The sequence below is a fragment of the Triticum dicoccoides genome, chromosome 6B (genome assembly GCF_002162155.2).
Source record: "Triticum dicoccoides isolate Atlit2015 ecotype Zavitan chromosome 6B, WEW_v2.0, whole genome shotgun sequence".
Lineage (NCBI taxonomy): Eukaryota > Viridiplantae > Streptophyta > Magnoliopsida > Poales > Poaceae > Triticum > Triticum dicoccoides.
The window spans coordinates 689,741,492-689,747,491 of record NC_041391.1 but is presented as its reverse complement, the minus strand read 5'-3'; the positions used below and the strand labels follow the sequence as shown (position 1 = coordinate 689,747,491).

General features: G+C 50.8%; 1 pseudogene; it reads left to right on the top strand.

Moving 5' to 3' along the window:
• The first annotated feature begins 149 nt into the window (after positions 1 to 149).
• Positions 150 to 3,260, top strand: LOC119321515 (annotated as a pseudogene).
• Positions 3,261 to 6,000: the final 2,740 nt, after the last annotated feature.

The window sequence follows — 6,000 nt, the reverse complement described above, 5'->3', positions numbered from 1 at the left end:
GCTTCTTCCCTCCCTCTCCCTCTCTCCCAAGCCCAACGGCAGCGTGGTTCCCCATCGACGCAGCAGCGGCCAACGGCTTCGGTTGCCGCTCGCTCCATGAGTGGGAGGTGTGGCTACTCTTCGTGGCGAACATCCCGGTGCCACCGGACATGCGCACTCGGCCGACGGGGTGGAGGCTCAGCAATGGGGGTGTGCCCATTCCCTTGGTGCCCGACGTCGAGGCGCGCCCCGCCTACTTCGCCGCTGAGGGGGACCGCGTGCGAGCCTCCCTGACAGAGGAGCAGCGCGCCCTCCCCCAGTATGCCACCGACAACCACGCGTCATGGGCGGCGTCCTTCCAGCACCGCCAGGAGCAGAGGCTGGCATCCACCTTCGCGGCGCCGGTGGTGGGCGGCTTCAAGAACAGTGAGGGGCGCCGCGTATGGTGGGGCGCCCCCGGCCGCGCGCTCCAAGATGTGTTGGAGCACCTCGAGGGTGGCAACGACCCGCCGCTGGCATACCCTGCCGCGGCGGCCGCCCCGGTTCACCGCCGGCGCGCCGGGCAATGGATGCCCAGGAGGTTCGGCTCCTCCTCAACTTCCTCCTCTCACTCCTCCTCCCGTTCTTCTTCCCACTCCTCTGGTTCACCGGTGGTGTTCGGCGTCAAGGCCGAGCCCGCGGCGGAGATGCCGCTCGGCTGGCGCACTCGCAGCGCCGGCATCGTCATAAATGAGGGCGGCCGATGCGCCTCCTCCTCGGCTCCTTCGCACTTCGTCAAACCGAAGATGGAGCCGGGGCTCGCGGCCGTGAAAACGGAGCCGGGGCTCCCTGCCGTGAAGATGGAGCACGGCACCGGGGAGCTCGACGAGGCGGCGGCCCTGAAATGGGCGCGCGATGACTGGCCGCAGATGGAGATGGAGCGTCAGTGTCGCGCCCTAGAGCACTTTGAACATCGGCGCCGGGGCCACAACGAAGGAGGCGTCGTCGTCCTCGATGACAGCAACGACGACGACGAGCCACCACCGCCACCGGTCCGCCATGGCGATGCCTTGCAGGGGTCCAGCAGGGGCGGACGCGTCAAGGAGGAGAAGGCCGCCGACGACGACGGCGAGGATGGCAGCGACGGCGGTGACTACGCCGCGCTCAGCGACTTCTTCGGGCCGTAGTTGTAGTTTCGGCCTTTTTTTAATAAATTTGATATGTAAAATGTCGAACATGTCTAATATATGCCGAGTTTGCCGAATTTTAGCCGAACTTTGCCGAATACTCATTTTTTTAACATAAACGGCGTCTTGGGGCGGCACTGGGGTCGGCGGCTGGGAACCCACTCGCCCCAGCCGATCTTTTGCGTCGGCTCGCCCCCAGGCGGCAATTTTACAAGCCCCCTGGGGGGGGGCAACAACTGGAGATGCTCTAAGGGTGTGTTTGGTTGCCCGCACCGAGCCCAACCAGGCCCGCGCGGGAAGGGAGAGGCCTGTTTGGTTGCCTGGGTTTCCTGTTGGGCCTGCATCGCACGATTCTCAAAGCACCCCAGAGCCTGGCTCGCTGGAAACCTGGGATCGGCAGTTTCTCGAGAGTCAGGCTGAGTACGGCGCGAGGTCGCACGGGTGGGAGTGAGGCGCGGGCGAGGGGGTGGCGGGAGATGGAAATCTGGCGCGCCGTCCCGGCGCCAAATTAGCCTCACCCCCCTTTCACTCGCTCACCCATAGCCACTTCCCCCCTTTCTTCGCTACTGCCTCACCACCGGCGGCGGCTGGGATTTCAGATCTGCGCTATAGGCGGCAGCGGCGACGGCGGCGGAAGAGGCGGCGGCGTTTGCGGCAGATCTGGTGCTCCCCTTGCTGTTGGCCACCGTCTGGTCGACATAGTCTGTGCCATGGCTCCCCCTACGCCGTCCTCGTCTCCGATGCCGTTAAGCAGCCCCCCCCCCCTTTGTTAGCTCAGTGGTTAGGCCTTTAAGCTAGGTGTAGGATCGATTTCCCACTGAATGAACCGTCGATGTCGACTAGGTTATGGAGACACGGATGAGGCTGATAATACAGACAGCAGCACTGATTAGTGTGATTCAGGCATGGGTCATGTTCATGCACCAGAGAGCTGTTCGTCATGCTGGGAGACCGTTGATCCGCTATGGTCCATTGTTTCCCCGGGAACATGAGAGGATCCAAAATCTGAACTACATCTACAACTGCAATGACTTCGAGGCTCTGTGGATGCTTAGAATAAAAATAGCACCATTTTCCAGGCTTGTCGAGACCTTCAGGAGCAGGGGCCTGTTACAAGATAGCATCAACACCAGTGTCGAAGAGCAAGTGGCCATGTTCCTCCATGTTGTTGGCCATAACCAAAGGTTCAGGGTCATTCACAACACGTTCAAGAGATCAATCGAGACCATCTCTAGGTACTTCAAGCAGGTGCTTTTTGCTGTTGAGGATCCTAGAGGAGAGATGATCAGGAGACCATCTGGCCAGACTCCACCCAAGATTCGCGGAAGCCCATGATGGTATCCATACTTCAAGGTGAGCATTGACAATATACACTTTTCATGACTTCATATGCTTGTAATGTTCAAGTTCAGCACTAACACATGCTAGTGATGCCATTTTCAGGACTGCATTGGGGCAATAGATGGTACTCATGTCACTGCCAGAGTTCCTAGATCACAGCCTGCAGCATACAGGGGGAGGAAGCACTACATAAGCCAGAATGTGCTTGCTGATGTTGACTTTGATCTGAAGTTCACATATGTGCTGGCTGGCTGGGAGGGGTCAGCGCATGATGCAAACATTCTCACAGACAGCATGAGTCGACTTGATGGGATCAACATCCCCGACGGCAAGTTCTACCTTGGAGATGCTGGCTCTGCATGTCGGTCGGGTATTCTTCCACCCTTCAGGAAAACAAGGTACCATCTCAACGAGTTCTCTGGTAGGAACTTTCCTAGGACTGCACAGGAGCTGTTTAATCTCAGACACTCCAGCCTTAGAGTAACTGTTGAGAGGGCATTTGGAGCTCTGAAGAATAGGTTTAATATCCTGGATCAGAAGTCATTCCACCCATACTCCACTCAGGTTAAGCTAGTTCTTGCTTGTTGCATTCTGCATAACTGGATCCTTCAGTGGGACTTTGATGAACACGTGCTTGAGGAGGAAGAGGTCGAGCCTGACGATGTTGTTAGCTCTGGCCATGGTGTGGAGGCACTTGACAATGACGCTTGAAATAACAAAAGGTTGGAGTGGGCAGAGGCAATGTGGCTTAACAGGGGTCGGTGCAGGATTTGAAGAAGAGGAAAAAGAAGCAGCAGCAGTAGAAGCACAGAAGAAGAGGAAAAAGAAGCAGCATCAGCAGCAGCAGAAGCAGAAAAGGAAGATGAAGAGGAAGATGAAGCAGCAACACCGATGAACTATCCCCTATTTCGACAATGGCTCTTAATAATTTGAACTGTCATTTGATTGTAGCTAGGATGAACTGTCATTTGTTTAACTAGCTGGCACTATGTGCAGATTGTGTGTGGTAAGGTCACCACTAGTTAGAAGTGGTGACAACACCTTATGCAGGTTGTAACCAAACACTATGTCATGTGTGCACCTAATGCAATGCGGGCAACCAAACGTTGGGTCAAAAATGGTTGTCTAATGCAACTAGGAGCATGCAGGCAACCAAACTATGTGCATCTGGTTTTTTTTGGCCTGCATCCCCTCAAAACGGCTCAATAGAGCCAGGCTCGTCGGGCCAGGCTGAATCGGAAATGTAACCAAACACGTCCTAAGAGAAGGAGAGAGTGTCAGGAGAGAGAGCTGGGAGAAGGCGTGAGAGGAGAGAGAGATTGTGCATGCATGTGCAACAACTGAGAGAGAGAGAGCATCCTGTCACGTGGCAGAGAAACATCTTGTTAAACAATGTACAGATTTTGAACAGCCTAGTCCTGCCAAACCTAGTTCTGCATGCTCCTACTCTCGTGGTGGTTTGTCTTCTTGACAAAAGCCTGCCTAATTAGGCTGCTGCTGCAAATCGTCTCCATCGGGCTCGAATCTTATTGCCAGTGGATGGACGAGATAGGAGGGTGCCGGGATTCCTAGGTGCCATCGCACCTTTCCATTAATATTTTCCAACTGCGTGTTCTTCTTTGCACTTATATCTCAAGTTTGTTCCACTTACAAAGTTTGCACTTGGAATTCGATAGGAACAGGAGAAAACCCGAGTGTGGCCGTGCCTCGCTGCATAACCGAAGGGAATGTTGAAGGCCTTTTCTAGATCTGTTCATATAGTCCATACAGATCTAAAACCAATCAACATCCTGCTAGATCATGACATGAGTCCCAGGATCTTTGACTTTGGAATTTTCAGGATACGTCTCTCCAGTGTCACAGAGTCCAAAACGTCGGCGGCGCTGGAAACATGGCGAGCTTATTCTTCTCTCCGTACAGGGGAACACTTCAAGTTGGGTAGTTGTGCCAAAACTATGAAGAAAATATCATACAACTTGCATAAGTCATCTTTCAGGTTACATCTTTCCTCCTTGTGCATAAGTCATCTACGTACAGTATGTCACAAGCAATTTCTTGTCTGCTAGAAGAAAATATCATACAACTTGCAGGATGACGAAAAATCCATACAAGACGTGAATATTGTGCCCATTATTCAAGTCAAATCCATATGAGAAATTTGCATATCTTTTTTTTCCTTGAGTAAATGTTGAGCTTCATTCTTTAGCACAATATCCAACCTAGTCAATCAAGAGTTCAGGTCAGCAGTCAACACTCAACACTGAAGATGACTAGTCAAATTAATATGCATCAGCAGTCATTTCCCTGTGATACTTCAACATTGTTCTGTAGTCTGAATTTATTACATTCTGGCAGATACATCGTGGGACTATTATTCGTAGAATATTTACTCAACAGAATCTGTTGTTTTCATATTCAGCGTCCTAGTTCTGGAGATTGTAAGTGGGAGAAGGGTTTCATATGAATTGTATGAAAAATAACTCGAGTTTAGGAGATGTGTATACACACTTGACGCAGAATCCAGGGCTATGACATCTCCGACACGGTCCCTTAAAGTGCTAGCAAAGGGCGTAGACACTTTTTGTCATCCAACGCAGTTCCCTAGTCATCCGCTGACCAGTCGTCATGTTCGTTTTTCATCAAACCGAAAGCAAACTTGAAGAAGCTTTGAGTTGGACCACATGTCCTCACAACTAATAACAAAAATTAGACTAGTCGTAGTGGGAGTATCATAACTAGTATCATGCATGCCAACCAGTGGCGGACCTAGCCCATCGGGCCAGGATGGGCCATCAGTGGTGATGTACACATATATTTATTTTTTCTTTTATTTTGTAGCCTTTCTTCTATGGTATATTAGCTATTTCCAAATCCCAGGGTGGGCCATGGCCCATCCTGGCCACCCTCTACCTCCGCCACTGATGCCAACTTGGCAATTTTGATGAGGTGGCATAAAATTAAATGAAGAAAGAGAGAATTGAGTATCGTATCATGATACCGTATCATAATAAATGATATGCTAGTATGTGTCATGAATGATAATAAATAAAGCACTATATGATACTCCCTCCGTCCCAAAATTCTTGTCTTAGATTTGTCTAGATACGGATGTATCAAGACAAGAATTTTGGGACGGAGGGAGTACTAATGTACTCTCTCCGTTCCTAAATATAAGTCTTTTTAGACAATTCACTATGGACTACATACGGAGTAAAATGAATGAATCTACACTCTAAAATATGTCTATATACATCCGTATATAGTTTGTAGTGCAATCTCTAAAAAGACTTACATTTAGGAACGGAGGAAGTATGATACTATGCATGATACTAGTATATGATACTTCCCATTATGACGAGCCTTATAGCGGTCAAGATTGAAGGTCAACTTTTATTTCAAGTTTGCATCACGATGGACAGGACAACCAGAACGTGGAGCTTACCTGTTTCCCATGTGAGATAGCCAACGGCAGGGCAATCCGGTGAGATAGCCATCATTTACTATATGTGATGAC